This window comes from Oncorhynchus masou, unplaced genomic scaffold (genome assembly GCF_036934945.1).
Source record: "Oncorhynchus masou masou isolate Uvic2021 unplaced genomic scaffold, UVic_Omas_1.1 unplaced_scaffold_1253, whole genome shotgun sequence".
Taxonomy (NCBI): domain Eukaryota; kingdom Metazoa; phylum Chordata; class Actinopteri; order Salmoniformes; family Salmonidae; genus Oncorhynchus; species Oncorhynchus masou.
Window position 1 is genome coordinate 166,342 of NW_027002353.1, and position 16,118 is coordinate 182,459.

Genomic DNA, 16,118 nt, shown 5'->3' on the forward strand with positions numbered 1-16,118 from the left:
GCTGTCATGACACTGAGTGTGACAAGCAGAACCCTTCAATGTGGTTGAATTAACAATCTTTTGAAATGGCTGTATCAGCTATGTTATTTACATTAAAGGGACGATCTGGGTTTCAAACAATAACAAATAGTTTTTTTGTTTTGTTTGTTTTTGTAAAAAAAAAAAAAAAAAGAATGCCACTTTAACTGCATGAAATAATTAACTAGGCAAGTCAGTTAAGAACAAATTCTTATTTACAATGATGCCCTACCGGGAACAGTGGGTTAACTGCCTTCTTCAGGGGCAGAACAACAGATTTTTATCTTGTCAGCTCAGGGATTCAACCCTGCAACCTTTCGGTTATGGCCCAAAACTCCAACCACTAGGCTACCACTAGGCTACCTGCCACCCCATTTATCTTAACACGGAACCCAAACCGGCTGCTCCCGTGCATGCGCTATCATGCATAAATGTATTTTGTCCCCCTACACCAAACGCAATCACGACACGCAGGCTAAAATATCAAAACAAACTCTGAATCAATGACATTAATTTGGGGACTTATAGACTATCTTCATCTCTACATTATTATAGACATGCATTTCTCTAGCTTTTCTATGCAAACATATTAAACTTAATTAAAAAGCATTAAGGCATTTTTAGACTTCGCTTGTTGTTTCACCGGAGGAATTTGAATGTTGCACAATTTGGCAGCCGTATCGATGGAGGAGCACGAAGTACAAGTGGGCACAGTTTTATCATAAATATCGCGTTTAAATAACAATTACACGTAAATAAATTGTATGCTTCACATCGGCACAACACGAAACCAATATATCAACTGCAACAGCGTTGGAGTTTGAGGTAATTATGATTGATTTAGCTAACGTTACATGGACTTTTCTTGACAAGTCTGTCTCCGCGGTTGAGTTAGCCAGCTCGCTACCTAGCTCGTTAGCATTAGCAAGCTCAACAGTCGACACTCTGTCCGGATTTGGTGTGCTAAAATGTGCATATGCTAAGCATTTGTAACGTAACAGCTAGTTGTTAATTGGGTGCATTTGCAACATAGTGCAGAGTGTCCAATTTTAAAAACGCATCTTTTGATCAATGGGTCAAATATGTTAATTGTGTAGATGATACTTTTAAGAAAACCAATGATGCAAACATGTCTCTCATCTGTTCAACAAGTTTGAGTTTTTACCTTTTTTTGTAGGATGACTAGAATTAGGGTGACTACATCAATGGAGGCCAGAGAAAAAAGTGGTTAAAAAAAAATCTGGAAAATTGCATCGCGTCAGTTTGGCTGGATTCAGTGCAATAAATACAGGCTACCTGGCAGGCTCACTTTCCCGTTGAACTAATCATCTTTCTAATCGAATCCGCAGGACATAAAACTATATATGGTAAAAAATAAACAGGTAGTATTTATATATTTTAGTATACGGTGTTCATATTAATTCGGAATTTCTGTTATTTTTCCGAAGATTACTCTCAAAAACAATCCTGTCTCTGAAATGTAAACGGAGCACTGAACGTATAACTTTACCAAGCATTTTATATTTAATTCAGCTCCTGTCATGCTAATTTAGGTGTTTGCGACTCGCAGAAACAACTATGAAGACGATGACCACAACATGGAAAATGATCAAGTTTTACGAGCAACCTGCATAAGAAACCTGCGTCGATGTCAAGAGTTACGGATGTAACTCCGGTTACGAAAATCCGACTTTTGGATAAAATGCTAATGATATCTGAGAGAGAGACCCCACTGAACGATTCCGAACATTTTAATGATGATATTTGTTATAAAATATCAAGACAAAGGAAGTGACATTTCGTCACCAACGCGTGTTTTAACCCACTGGACACTACATAGTCTAAGCGCAGACTTTCTTTATTAAAGCAGAGCCGCAACATAGCGAGAACCGGGAACTCTTGCAAAACAGACCAGGCCGGGTTTTGTGAAGTCAATGAGAGAAAATAATAATTTACTTCTTTCTCCCATAGTTGTTAATTTTCTCAATCTAAAAAGGCACGACCTAGATTCGGGCCAATGGTTTAAGTATCAATCAAATTGACGGTACAGTTGAAACTTATGTTCATCCATGAAGAGTACACTTCTCCAGCTGCCAGTGGCCATTGGGGTGGCAGGGTAGCCTAGTGGTTAGAATGTTGGACTAGTAACCGAAAGGTTGCATGTTCAAATCCCGAGCTGACAAGGTACATCTGTCTGTTCTGCCCCTGAACAGGCAGTTAACCCACTGTTCCTAGGCCGTCATTGAAAATAAGAATTTGTTCTTAACTGACTTGCCTAGTTAAATAAAGGTAAAATAAAAATTAAATACATTTTTTTTCCCATTGAAGTCAGTTACTGACGCCAAACTGCAGTCAGGTTAGGACCCTGGTGAGGATCTGCGTGCGCGTCAAACTGAGACAGTTTGTGCAGATATTCTTCAATTGTGCAAACCCATAGTTTAATAAACTGTCCAGATGGCTGGTCAGATAATTTTGCAGGTGACGAAGCCAGGTGTGGAGATCCTGGGCTGGCGGGTTTACATTACATACATTTCTGGGGTCTTTTTATTTCAGCTCACGGACATGGGACCAACACTTTGCATGTTGCGTTTTTATATTTTTGTTCGGTGAATATAAATGGCTCTTTACCTTACCACTAATATGCATATTCTACCCCTCTTCTCCCTCGCAGCCATGGCAGCGTTGTCGGAGGAGGTGCTGCTGGTGGTGAAGAGGGTCCGACAGAGGAAGCAGGATGGAACCCTCTACCTGATGGCAGAGAGGATAGCCTGGGGACCGGAGGGGAAAGACCGTTTCACCGTCAGCCACCTGTATGCTGACATACGCTGTAAGTGCTGAGTACCAGGCTACCGGCAGAACGGCTCACACAACACTTTGGCTTGGCTCAGTGTTGTGAAAGTCTATCTGCTGGCTACACACCCATCATGGTTTCTGATTTAAAAAAATATATATTTATACATGTATATATATTTATTTATTTATTTATTTAACCTTTATTTAACCAGGTAGGTTAGTTGAGAACAACTGTGACCTGGCCAAGATAAAGCAAAGCAGTTTGACACAAACAACAACAGAGTTACACATGGAATAAACAAACACACAGTAGAAAAGTCTATATACAGTGAGGGCAAATGAGGTAGGATAACGGAGTTAAGGCAATAAATAGGCCGTGGTTGCGAAGTAAATACAATATACCAATTAAACACTGGAGTGATAGATGTGCAGAGGATGAATGTGCAGGTAGAGATACTGGGGTGTAAATGAGCAAGATAAATAAATAACTAAATGCAGTATGTGGATGAGGTAGATAGGTGGGCTGTCTACAGGTGGGCTATGTACAGGTGCAGTGATCTGAGCTGCTCTGACAGCTGGTGCTTAAAGCTAGCGAGGAGATATGAGTCTCCAGCTTCAGTGATTTTGCAGTTTGTTCCAGTCATTGGCAGCAGAGAACTGGAAGGAAAGGCGGCTAAAGTAGGAATTGGCTTTGGGGGTGACCAGTGGAATTGGCTTTGGGGGTGACCAGTGAGATATACCTGCTGGAGCGTTTGCTACGGGTGGGTGCTGCTATGGTGACCAGTGAGCTGAGATAAGTATGGGCTTTACCTAGCAAAGACTTGTAGATGACCTAGAGCCAGTGGGTTTTGCGACGAGTATGAAGCGAGGGCCTACCAACGGAGCGTACAGGTCGCAGTGGTGGGTAGTATATGGGGCTTTGGTGACAAAACAGATGACACTGTGATAGACGGCATCCAATTTGTTAAGTCGAGCGTTGGAGGCTATTTTGTAGATGACATCGCCCGAAGTCGAGGATCGGTCGGATGGTCAATTTTACGAGGGTATGTTTGGCAGCATGAGTGAAGGAGGCTTTGTTGCGAAATAGAAGCCAGAGAGCCAAGTCACAGAAAAACACAGCCATTTTTCCAGCCAAAGAGAGGAGTCACAAAAAGCAGAAATATAGATCAAATTAATCACTAACCTTTGATCTTGATCAGATGACACTCATAGGACTTCATGTTACACAAGACATGTATGTTCTGTAAAGTTCATATTTATATCCAAAAATCTCAGTTTACATTGGCGCATTATATTCAGTAGTTCCAAAACATCCGGTGATTTTTGCAGAGAGCCACATCAATTTACAGGAATACTCATAATAAACATTGCTAAAAGATACAACTGTTATGCCAGGATTTATAGATGCACTTCTCCTTAATGCAACCGCTGTGTCAGATTTCAAAAACACTTTACGGAAAAGGCAAACCATGCAATAATCTGAGTATGGCACTCAGACGACAAAGCAAGCCAAACAGATATCCGCCATGTTGGCTACAACAGAAGTCAGAAATAGCATTATAAATATTCACCAACCTTTTGCTGATCTTCCTCATAATGCACTCCCAGGAATCTCAGTTCCACAATAAATGTTTGTTTTGTTTGATAATGTCCATTTATGTCCAAATAGCTTTTTTGTTAGCGCGTTTGGTAAACAAATCCAAACTTACGAAGCTCGTTCACTAGGAGCAGACAAAGTCCTAAAGTTCTGTTACAGTCTGTAGAAACATGTCAAATGATGTACAGAATCAATCTTTAGGATGTTTTTAACATTAATCTTCAATAATGTTCCAACCGGAGAATTCCTTTGTCTTCAGAAATGCAATGGAACGCAAGCTAACTATCACGTGAGCGTGCGAGACTGAGCTCGCGGCTGCTGACAGACCTGACTCTCCCATCATTCAGCCCCACTACACAGTAGAAGCCTGAAACAACGTTCTAAAGACTGTTGACATCTAGTGGAAGCCTTAGGAAGTGCAAGATGACCCCATAGACGCTGTATTCGATAGGGCAAGAGTTGAAAAACTACAAACCTCAGATTTCCCACTTCCTGGTTGGATTTTTTCTCAGGTTTTTGCCTGCCATACTCAGACTTCATTCAAACAGTTTTAGAAACTTCAGTGTTTTCTATCCAAATCCACTAATTATATATATTTATATATTTATGGCTTTTAATCCAAAATTCCAATGCTGCCCCCTGCCCTAGAGATGTTTGATGTGAGTCTGGAAGGGGAGTTTACAGTCAAACCAGACACCTAGGTATTTGTAGTTGTCCACATATTCTAGGTCAGAACCATTCCAGAGTAGTGATGCTAGACGGGCAGGTGCGGGCAGCGATCGGTTGAAGAGCATGCATTTTTATTTTACTTGCATTTAAGAGCAGTTGGAGGCCACAGAGGAGAGTTGTATGGCATTGAAGCTCGTCTGGAGGTTAGTTAAGTGTCCAAAGAAGAGCCAGAAGTATACAGAATGGTGTCGTCTGCGTAGAGGTGTATCAGAGAATCACCCGCAGCAATAGCGACATCATTGATGTATACAGAAAAGCGAAATCGGCCCGAGAATTGAACCCTGTGGCACCCCCATAGAGACTGCCAGAGGTCCAGACAACAGGCCTTCCGATTTGACACACTGAACTCTATCAAAGAAGTAGTTGGTGACCCAGGCGAGGCAATCATTTGAGAAACCAAGTTTGAGTCTGCCGATAAGAATGTGGTGATTGACGGAGTCGAAAGCCTTGGCCAGGTCGATGAATACAGTGGCACAGTAATGTCTCTTATCGATGTCGTTTAGGACCTTGAGCACCCTTGACCAGCTCTGAACCCAGATTACATAGCAGAGAAGGTACGGTGGCATTCGAAATGGTCGGTAATCTGTTTAACTTGGCTTTGAAGACCTTAGAAAGGCAGGGTAGGATAGATATAGGTCTGTAGGAGAAATGGGGGAGGCTTGGGCAAGTTGCTGTGGAGGGTACAGTGCAGGTGATTGGGGTCTGGGTAGCCAGGTGGAAAGCATGGCCAGCCATGATGCTGGAAAGACGATGTGGAAATAACATTTTCAAGCACAGTACTGTGAAAAAGGGGTAACGAGAGGTTCCTTGTTATGAATGGTTGCATTGATTGTTTAGATGTTTAGTAGTAAGACCTAAGATTTTTTTATTTTTTTCCCAACCCTGTGCAGGTCAGAAAATCAGCCCAGACGGCAAGGCCAAGATTCAGCTACAGTTGGTCCTGCACACGGGGGAGAGCACCAACCTCCACTTCTCCAATGAGAGCACTGCCCTGAAAGACCGCGATGCAGCCAAGGACCTCCTCCAGCAGCTGCTGCCCAAGTTCAAGAAGAGGGCTAACAAGGAACTGGAGGAGAAGAACAGGTGAGGAACAAATTACATGGATCCCTTAACTTTCTCGGTCACTGAAGTGTTCACCAGAAACCAAACAGGTAGGGAGTTACCTGAATTTGTCCATTTAGAAATACTTCTGTTTGTTGCAAAACATTTTTGTTGTGCGATTTTAATGAATACACCCTCGATCTCCATAGTTTTCAACTTCACGGAAAGATTCCAGCGCCACTTACCACTTATCCTTAACTAGATTGCAAAAGAAAAATGGCAGCTAATATTTACTTTTGCTTACCCTTAGAGCGTTGTGTTTGTGATTTCTGACTAGAATATCTTATTGACTTGATTGTGTGTGTGTGCGCTAAGTGAATAACCAATCGAAAGGCTGTTTGTGATGCATTGTTTTATCTCTAGAATGTTACAGGAAGATCCGGTGCTGTTCCAGCTGTACAAGGATCTGGTGGTGTGTCAGGTGATCAGCGCTGAGGAGTTCTGGGCCAATCGGGCTGAGCATAAACAACGTGGACCACTCCCTCTCCAACAACAAGCAGGAAGTTGGCATCTCGGCAGCCTTCTTGGTGAGCTCAGTGATTTTAATGATGGGCTTGTGTCCCAAATGGCACCCTATTCCCCCCCCCATGGGTTTAACCCATAGTAGTGCACTATAAAGGGAATGGGGTGCCATTTTGGATAAAACCGATGTTTCCCATGGTCAAACTGTCCCAGCGTCCTGTATCTGTCTTGTCTTGCCCATGCTGATACCACTCCAAACGGGGATTGTGGATGGATAAAGCTCTTTTGCTATTTCAGGCGGACATCCGGCCCCAGACAGATGGCTGTAACGGCCTTAGATACAACCTTACGTCTGACATTATCGAGTCAATCTTCAGAACGTACCCTGCAGGTAAGACACCTCGGGTTCTCGGTCATGGAAACCAATGGGAAGAGTTGAAATGTAATGAGGGAACTTTGGGCCCTGTTAGAATAGCGTTCCCATAAATGTATGTATGCGTGACTAAGTTGCTTTGGATAAAAGCGTCTGCTACGTCCTCCCGGGTGGCACAGTGGACTACGGCACTCCATCACAGTGGACTACGGCACTGCATCACAGTGGACTACGGCACTGCATCACAGTGGACTACGGCACTGCATCACAGTGGACTACGGCACTGCATCACAGTGGACTACGGCACTGCATCACAGTGGACTACGGCACTGCATCACAGTGGACTACGGCACTGCATCACAGTGGACTACGGCACTGCATCACAGTGGACTACGGCACTGCATCACAGCGCTAGCTGTGCCACCAGAGACTGGGTTCACGCCCAGGCTCTGTCGCAGCCGGCCGCGACTGGGAGGTCCGTGGGGCGACGCACACCGGTTTAGCGTCGTCCGGGTCAGGGAGGGTTTGGCCGGTAGGGATATCCTTGTCTCATCTCGCACCAGCGGGCCGGGGCGCAGTGCACGCTAACCCAAGTTGCCAGGTGCACGGTGTTTCCTCTGACACATTGGTGCGGCTGGCTTCCGGGTTGGAGGCGCGCTGTGTTAAAGAAGCAGTGCGGCTTGTTTCGAGGACACATGGCTTTCGACCTTCGTCTCTCCGAGCTCGTACGGGAGTTGTAGCGATGAGACAAGATAGCAGATAGCAGACAAGATAGTAGCTACCAACAATTGGATACCACGAAATTGGGGTAAAAAAAGAAAAGCGTCTGCTAAATGGCATAATTATATTTATATTATATACGCTGAGTGTACAAAACATTAGGATATTCCTAACATTGAGTTGCACCCCATTTTGCTCTCAGAACACCCTCAATTCAATTAGTCTGGGCATGGACTTTACAAGGTGTCAAGTGTTCCACAGGGATGCTGGCCCATGTTGACTCCAATGCTTCCCATAGTTGTGTTCAAGTTGGCTGGGTGTCCTTTGGGTTGTTGACCATTCTTGGGGAAACTGTTGAGCGAGAACCCGGCAGCGTTGCAGTTCTTGACTCACTCAAACCGGTGCACCTGTTCAAAGGCACTTGAATATTTTGTCTTGCCCATTCACCTCCTGAATCACACACACTCACACTCAATTGTCTCAAGCGTTAAAAATCCGTCATTAACCTGTCTCTTCCCCTTCGTCTACACTGATTTTGAAGTGGATTTAACAAGTGACATCAATAAGGGGTCATAGCTTTCACCTGGTCAGTCTGTCATGGAAAAAGCAGGTGTTGCTAATGTGTTGTGCACTCTGTGTAGGTAAACTTCGAATGCAGCCTTCTTCACTTCCTTAGTTATCCCTGATCAGTAAATGATTGGATAAGGGGCGATATCCAACCAGATCAGTGATTTACATAAAAGGAGGAAGGATGTATTATGTATTCAAACAGGGCCATTTTTTTTATTTTTTTTTTGCATCACACTAGTGTCCTATATTGTCCTGTCATTGACTCACTTAACGTTTCCTTCCAGTGAAACAGAAGTATGGTGAGAACGTTCCTCATAACATGACAGAGAAGGAGTTCTGGACGCGGTTCTTCCAGTCCCACTACTTCCACCGAGACCGCATCAACACGGGCCTGCAAGACATCTTCTCAGAGTGTGCAAAGCAGGACGAGAAGGGTACGATCACTTCTCACTCGGAGGAGAGCAGTCAATGGGTTTATAGTCTTCTGGTTCAGAAAGTTAGCTTATTTTTTTTGTTCATAGAGAAGTTCATGTCTATTCACTTCCTGGATTGGGTAAAAATAAAATAAATTGTCCAGCTCCTTTTATTATATTAGTTGTGTGTATAGCCTCTACCATCTACACCTAAAGCATTCTGCAAGAGAGCGATACCAATATAATGATGCTGCAATGATTAGTGTCAGTCTTAATTTCTGTGCTTTTCCATATTCTGCAGGCCTGAAGTCCATGGTGTTCCAAGGAGTGAAGAACCCAATGGTGGACCTGCTGTCACTGGAGGATAAGTCGTTAGATGAGGTGATGTTTACGTTATTGGGCACTTTACACCATTAGGAACCAAAAGGATCTACCTGAATTCGTCTAAAATAAACTCTTAATTTATTTTTTTTGCAACGGTTTTTGCAAATTAATACATCCCTACAATTTACAATCCAGGGTTTCTCCAAGCAGATTAGCCGCCTCAACTTGCTCAATTTCCACATTTATTTATTACAAGTTTAAGTTGAGGTTTAGTTTATGATTTGTCCCAAATACAAAGCTTTTACTTTTGAAATATTTGGGACTAGCCTTTTTCTTGGCACCCATTCTGGAACTGACTGCAGCTCTTTGTTAATTGTTAGTCAATTAAGTTGCTGTGGTAGCTGCCGTGTATAGTGTTGCGTCACCGGCATACTTAGACACATGGGCTTTGCTCCGTGCCAGTGGCAGATGTTTTTGAAAGTACGGGGCCTAGACAGCTGCCCTGTGGAATGCCTGACTCTACCTGGATTTTGCAGGAGAGGCTTCCATTAAAGGACACCCTCTGTGTTCTGTTAGACAGGTAACAGAACACAGATAGTACTCGCTGTTTCACTCTTTTGTGCGTTTTTCACATCCCCGCTTATAATCTTGGGACACCACAGAATCTAGGTGGTATTTTGTTGAACGTCGGAGGGTTGTGAGCATTCATTCACCTTCTAATGCTGCCTGCCAGCTCACCCTCCAATTCTTAGCCTTTACCCTCTAATTTTTAACCTTTGGGCATCCCAAGAGGTGCAGTGCTAGCTGTGACACTAGAGATCATGGTTCGAGTCCAGGCTCTGTCGCGACCGGAGACCCATGGGCGGCGCACAATTGGCCTAGCATCGTCCGAGTTAGGGGGAGGTTTGGCCGGCAGGGATGTCCTTGTCCCATCACCCTCTAGCAAATCCTGTGGCGGGCCGGGCGCAATGCACGCTGACACGGTCGGCAGGTGTACAGTGTTTCTTCAGACACATTGGTGCTACTGGGTTCCGTGATAAGCGTGCGTTGTGAAGAAGCGGTGTGGTTGGGTTGTGTTTCAGAGGACGCGTGGTTCTCGGCCTTCACCTCTCCCGAGTCTCAGCGCTGCAACTCCCGTACAGACAAGACTGTAACTACCAATGGGAAACTCCAAAAAGGGAGAAAAATAAATAAATCCTTACCCATAAGGTGGGAAACAGTTGGTCCTCTGTGGCTCTGTTGGTAGAGCAAGGGTTGTGGGTTTGATTCCCGCTGAGAGCCACCATAGGTAAAATGTATGCACATATGACCAGGTGGCTTTGGATAAAATCTTCTGCTAATGGCTTATTATATTATTCAGTATGTCCTCTCTCCAGGGTTATGGGTCTAACTCGACGCGTCACTAATCACTGTCCTCTCTCAGGGTTATGGGTCTAACGCGACGTGTCACTAATCACTGTCCTCTCTCCTGGGTTATGGGTCTAACTCGACGTGTCACTAATCACTGTCCTCTCTCCAGGGTTATGGGTCTAACTCGGCGTCACTAATCAGTATGTCCTCTCTCCAGGGTTATGGGTCTAACTCGGGTTAGGCCCAACTCGCGTCACTAATCACTGTCCTCTCTCCAGGGTTATGGGTCTAACTCTACAGCACCTTCTACGTCCAATACTAACAAGACCGTGAAGGAGAACAATAACTCTGCCATAATCAAGAGGTTCAACCACCACAGTACCATGGTGCTGGCAGCAGGCTCCGGAAAGAAGGCGTGAGTTGACGATTAAGTACCTTCTCGAAAGATCTTCTCTGTCGTTCTCACTGCAGCGTCGTGTGCTAACCTAGCAGTCTGTCTTCATAGGGATGCTCCTAACGTTCAGGCCTGTGAGACTAGCAGTACAGATGGAAACTCCAGGGATTCGGACTTCTTCCAACCACCCGTTAAGAAGGTATGATGATTATCTCTCTTATTGTGAAGGCAAATCATACAAGATAAAGGCTTGTTTAAGCGCTGAGCTTTTATAAATATACTGGACAAAAATATAAATGCAACATGCAACAATTTTCAAAGATTTTACTGAGTTAAAGTTTTTATAGAAGGAAATCGGTCAATTTAAATAAATTCATTAGGCCTAATCTATTGATTTCACTTGACTGGGAATACAGATACCTTTATTTATTTTTAAGTCGGGCGTGGATCAGAACCACCATTGCCTCATGCAGTGCATCATATCTCCTTCGCATAGATTGAGCAGGCTGTTGCCTGATCAGGCTGTTGATTGTGAAATGTTGTTCCACTCTTCAATGGCTGTGCGAAAGTTGATGAATATTGGCGGGAACTGGAACGTGCTGTTGTACACGTCGATCCAGAGCATCCCAAACATGCTCAAAGGGTTACATGTCTGGTGAGTATGCAGGCCATGGAAGAACTGGGACATTTTCAGCTTCCAGGAATTGTGTACAGATCCTTGCGACATGGGGCGTGCATTATCATGCTGAAACATGATGTGATGGCGGTGGATGAATGGCACGACAATGGGCCTCAGGATCTCGTCACGGCATCTCTGTGCATTCAAATTGGAATCAATATGGTTATGGTTGAGAAATTAACATGAATTTCTCTGGCAACAGCTCTGGTGGATATTCCCATGCCAATTGCACGCTCCCTCAACTTGAGACAGCTGTGGCGTTGGCGACAACTTTGTGGCCTTTTGTCCCCCAGCACAAGCTGCACCTGTGTAATGATCATGCTGTTTAATCAGCGTCTTCATATTCCACACCTGTCAGGTAGATGGATTATCTTGGCAAAGGAGAAATGTTTGCAAACAGGGATGTAAACAAATTTGCCTTTTTGAGCATATGGCAAATTTTTAGGATCTTATTTCAGCTCATGAAACTTGGAACCAGCACGTTACATGTTCTGTTTATCTTGTTGTTCAGTGTATATACTGTATATTCTAGCTGTGAAACATGGGACCAGCTCGTTACATGTTCTGTTTATCTTGTTGTTCAGTGTATATACTGTATATTCTAGCTGTGAAACATGGGACCAGCTCGTTACATGTTCTGTTTATCTTGTTGTTCAGTGTATATACTGTATATTCTAGCTGTGAAACATGGGACCAGCTTGTTACATGTCCTGTTTATCTTGTTGTTCAGTGTATATACTGTATATTCTAGCTGTGAAACATGAGACCAGCTCGTTACATGTTCTGTTTATCTTGTTGTTCAGTTTATATACTGTATATTCTAGCTGTGAAACATGGGACCAGCTCGTTACATGTTCTGTTTATCTTGTTGTTCAGTGTACATTATGAGCATTGACACACAGTAAACACATTCATAACTCTGCCATGCTGTGGCTATAGGCTCTTACCCTTTTATGATGGTACAGAGAGCCAAACGGTGTGCTTCCCTTCCAAGATGAGTTGGCACTTTTTGTTATTAAAGCTGTGGTGTATTTCAGGTGAAAATACAAGATGTCATAGAGTATGAGGACCTTCATAGGGAGAATGGGAAGAAGACAGTGGCTCTGAACCTCAAGAAGTCTGACAGGTGGGTTCTATATCACTGAGTGGGTGCTCTGCTTTCTCTTTGGTGTGGTTGTTCATGGACACCATACTTTGGAACTAGTGTGCTCTCTGGCTCGGCTCTCTGGCCCTGGCTCGGCTCTCTGGCCCTGGCTCGGCTCTCTGGCCCTGGCTCGGCTCTCTGGCCCTGGCTCGCTCTCTGGCCCTGGCTCGGCTCTCTGGCCCTGGCTCGGCTCTCTGGCCCTGGCTCGGCTCTCTGGCCCTGGCTCGGCTCTCTGGCCCTGGCTCGGCTCTCTGGCCCTGGCTCGGCTCTCTGGCCCTGGCTCGGCTCTCTGGCCCTGGCTCTTTTTTAAATGATGTATCTAAGTTGTCGTCTGTGTTCTCTTCAGTCCAGTCGAATTGAAGTCTGTGAATTCAGGAAGTAAATTTAAAATTCCCATTCAATAATTGAAAAAAAAAATGATTTCTCAATAAACTGAAAAGTAGAAGCTATTTAATTCTAAAAGTTGTATTTTTTTAAATCACTTCCTGAACTGACTGCCTTATATTCATTGGGCTCCTGAGTGGAGCAACGGTCCCTAAGGTGCGTCTCAGTGCTGGGCGTCACTAAAGACATCCTGGTTCAAATCAGGCTGCATCACAACCAGCCTTGATTGGGGTCCCGTAAATTGGCGCACAAATTAGCCCAGTATCGTCCGGTTTGACGGTGTAGGCCGTCATTGTAAATGGAATTTGTTCTTAACTGACTTGCCAAGTTAAATCAAATAATAATTGACCCCAACCCTGGTTCTCTCACATATACTTTAGTGATGGGAAGAACTGCTCTTTTTTTTTACAGATTATTAGATTATTTTTTAAACCTTTATTTAACTTGGCAAATCGGTTAAGAACAAATTGTTATTTTCGATGATGGCCTAGGAACAGTGGGTTAAACTGCCTTGTTCAGGGGCAGAACCACAGATTCTTACCTTGTCAGCTCGGGGATTGATCCAGCAACCTTTCGGTTACTGGCCCAACGCTCTAACCACTAACCAACGACCTCGTCGTTCAGTCAAAACAATCTAATTTAGTTCATTTGAGTTAGTAATGGCTGGAGAGCATGCCCGGTGAGCGATAAACTCAAACCTGGGGTCATGATTCTAAAAGCCTCTCGTTCACGTTCTCCACCATAAAGGATTACTGGGGCTGCCATTTGTGACAGACTTGTAGCCTAAAAGTGGTGTTTAAACAATTTTTACGTTGATTGCTATTTATTGATCTAGTTGTGGCTGCAATCAGACTAGATTGGCTTAACTCTTGATGGAATGCATTACTTGACTGCTGTAGGATGAGAACAATATTGTTTGAACTCTGTTCTTGGCATCAATTTGGTATAAGTGTGGGGTCCTTCATTTCTTTTGATAAGTAATGGTAATGTGGCAAATGTGCCTGTCTGTTCTTGCAGGTACTCTCATGATCCATTCATGCCTCAACAGTACCGCCAGTCAAGACATTGTCAACTCTGTCAACTGTATAAAGCAGGAAATAGCCAGCTACAAACCCTGCCTTACTCAGGTTAGATACCCCTCTAATCTCGGGAAACTCAGAACTGAAGAAAAAAACGTTATTGCGTCAGAGGATCGGGGGTTTTTAGGTTCTAGGCAGGAAGGTGAAAGATACTAAAGTATGTTTGCTGTTGAAATCTTTTTTTTTTTTTTTTTTTTAATATTTGTTGTAAGGACTTTTTAACAGTCGTAATCCTCCCTTTTACAGGTGATGTCAGCAGTAGCAGCCAGTTGTGCCATCGCCGCCCTCTCTCCAGGGGGTGTTCTCATGCAGGCATTAGCACAGCAAGCCATTAACCGTGAGTTTCACTGATCAACCCCTTTTCGTTCTAGTTTATTTTACCCAACGAATAGTCCTGTCGGACCCGGTCATCGACACGGATGTTCTCCTCTGTTATCGCTTCTGTTTCCTCGGTTTTACAGAGATGGTTCCCAATACGTCCAGGGGGAGCTGAAGCATCTGTACACGGCTGCTGGGGAGCTGCTGAGACACTTCTGGTCTGTTTTCCTGTCAACACACTTTTCCTGGAAGAGAAAGGTGACTGCACGTTTGAAGAGGGCAATCTGCAGTTCAAACGATAACAAACCCGCTCACCCCTACCACTGTTTTGATAAACGGTTGAGGAATGTTGCTGGAGAAATGTAACTGCTCTCAAATCCATTGACGAGTCCATCTTACTGCAACCCTCGGTCTAGAATCGCGTGGGTTGTCAGTACAGCGGACCCCAAACAGATCCAAATGTAGCATGCATTGGTCAGAAAATCGATTCAAGCATTAGGACTTGCGATTTCACGTTTTTGTTCATATTATTATTTTTATTTTTTGTATCTTCCGAAAATGCCTAATCTTTTGTGCCAACTGGTGTCCCACTCTCCATCGGTGTGGAACTAAGCAGTTAATTGTGTTGTCATTGATCTACGAGTCATTTTGCAAGCCGATCCACCCAAGGCAATATCAGTGGCCTAATCTAAACTGCCACGGTGCCCAGCGCTTACCAATGCCAGGTAGACAGCCTGATCTAAACTGCACTATGCCCAGCATGTGTTAACACAATGCCAGGTAGACAGCTAGTCTAAACTGCACGGTGCCCAGCATCGCGTGCTTACCAATGCCAGGTAGACAGCCTGATCTAAACTGTGCACGGTGCCCAGCATCGCGTGCTTACCAATGCCAGGTAGACAGCCTGATCTAAACTGCACTATGCCCAGCATCGCGTGCTTACCAATGCCAGGTAGACAGCCTGATCTAAACTGCACTATGCCCAGCATCGCGTGCTTACCAATGCCAGGTAGACAGCCTAATCTAAACTGTGCACGGTGCCCAGCGCTTACCAATGCCAGGTAGACAGCCTGATCTAAACTGCACTATGCCCAGCATCGCGTGCTTACCAATGCCAGGTAGACAGCCTGATCTAAACTGCACGGTGCCCTGATCTTACATATCTCCACTGCACCTTCAGCATTCAAAATGGCTGAAAAAGAAAGCATGTTTTACTCAAGTAAAAGTAGTAGCTAAGCTACCGGAGAGACAACTAATCTGGCTATAGGTTACCTGCTGAACGAGGCTTACAATATATTTTTATTTTAGTTTATTCAGGTTCACCATCAGCAGTCGTTTTGGTAAATTGTTTTTGCTTTAAACAATCGGTGTATATGGTCATTTTTTAGATGTACATGGTGAAGTTGATAATTTTCATAACGAGGACGGCGATCACTTTGCGAGGCACGCTGTATGACCGAGAGGATAGAAGATCAGCGAACTTACAAACAGTTAAATCCGTTCTGTTTTGAGATGGGTTATAAACTCAGTGGTCAGTTTATTAGGTACACCCATCTAGTACTGTGTTGGACCCCATCCCTTTAGCCTCCAGAACATCCTGAATTCTTGGGGATGTGGAACCGTTAATCAATTGTTATCAAGGGACCTAACGTGTTCCAGGAAATCATTCC

The 16,118-nt window shown here is 44.1% G+C and overlaps 1 pseudogene; it reads left to right on the forward strand.

Moving 5' to 3' along the window:
* The first annotated feature begins 661 nt into the window (after positions 1–661).
* LOC135530097 (general transcription factor IIH subunit 1-like) lies at positions 662–14,666 on the forward strand (annotated as a pseudogene).
* The last annotated feature ends 1,452 nt before the right edge of the window (positions 14,667–16,118 follow it).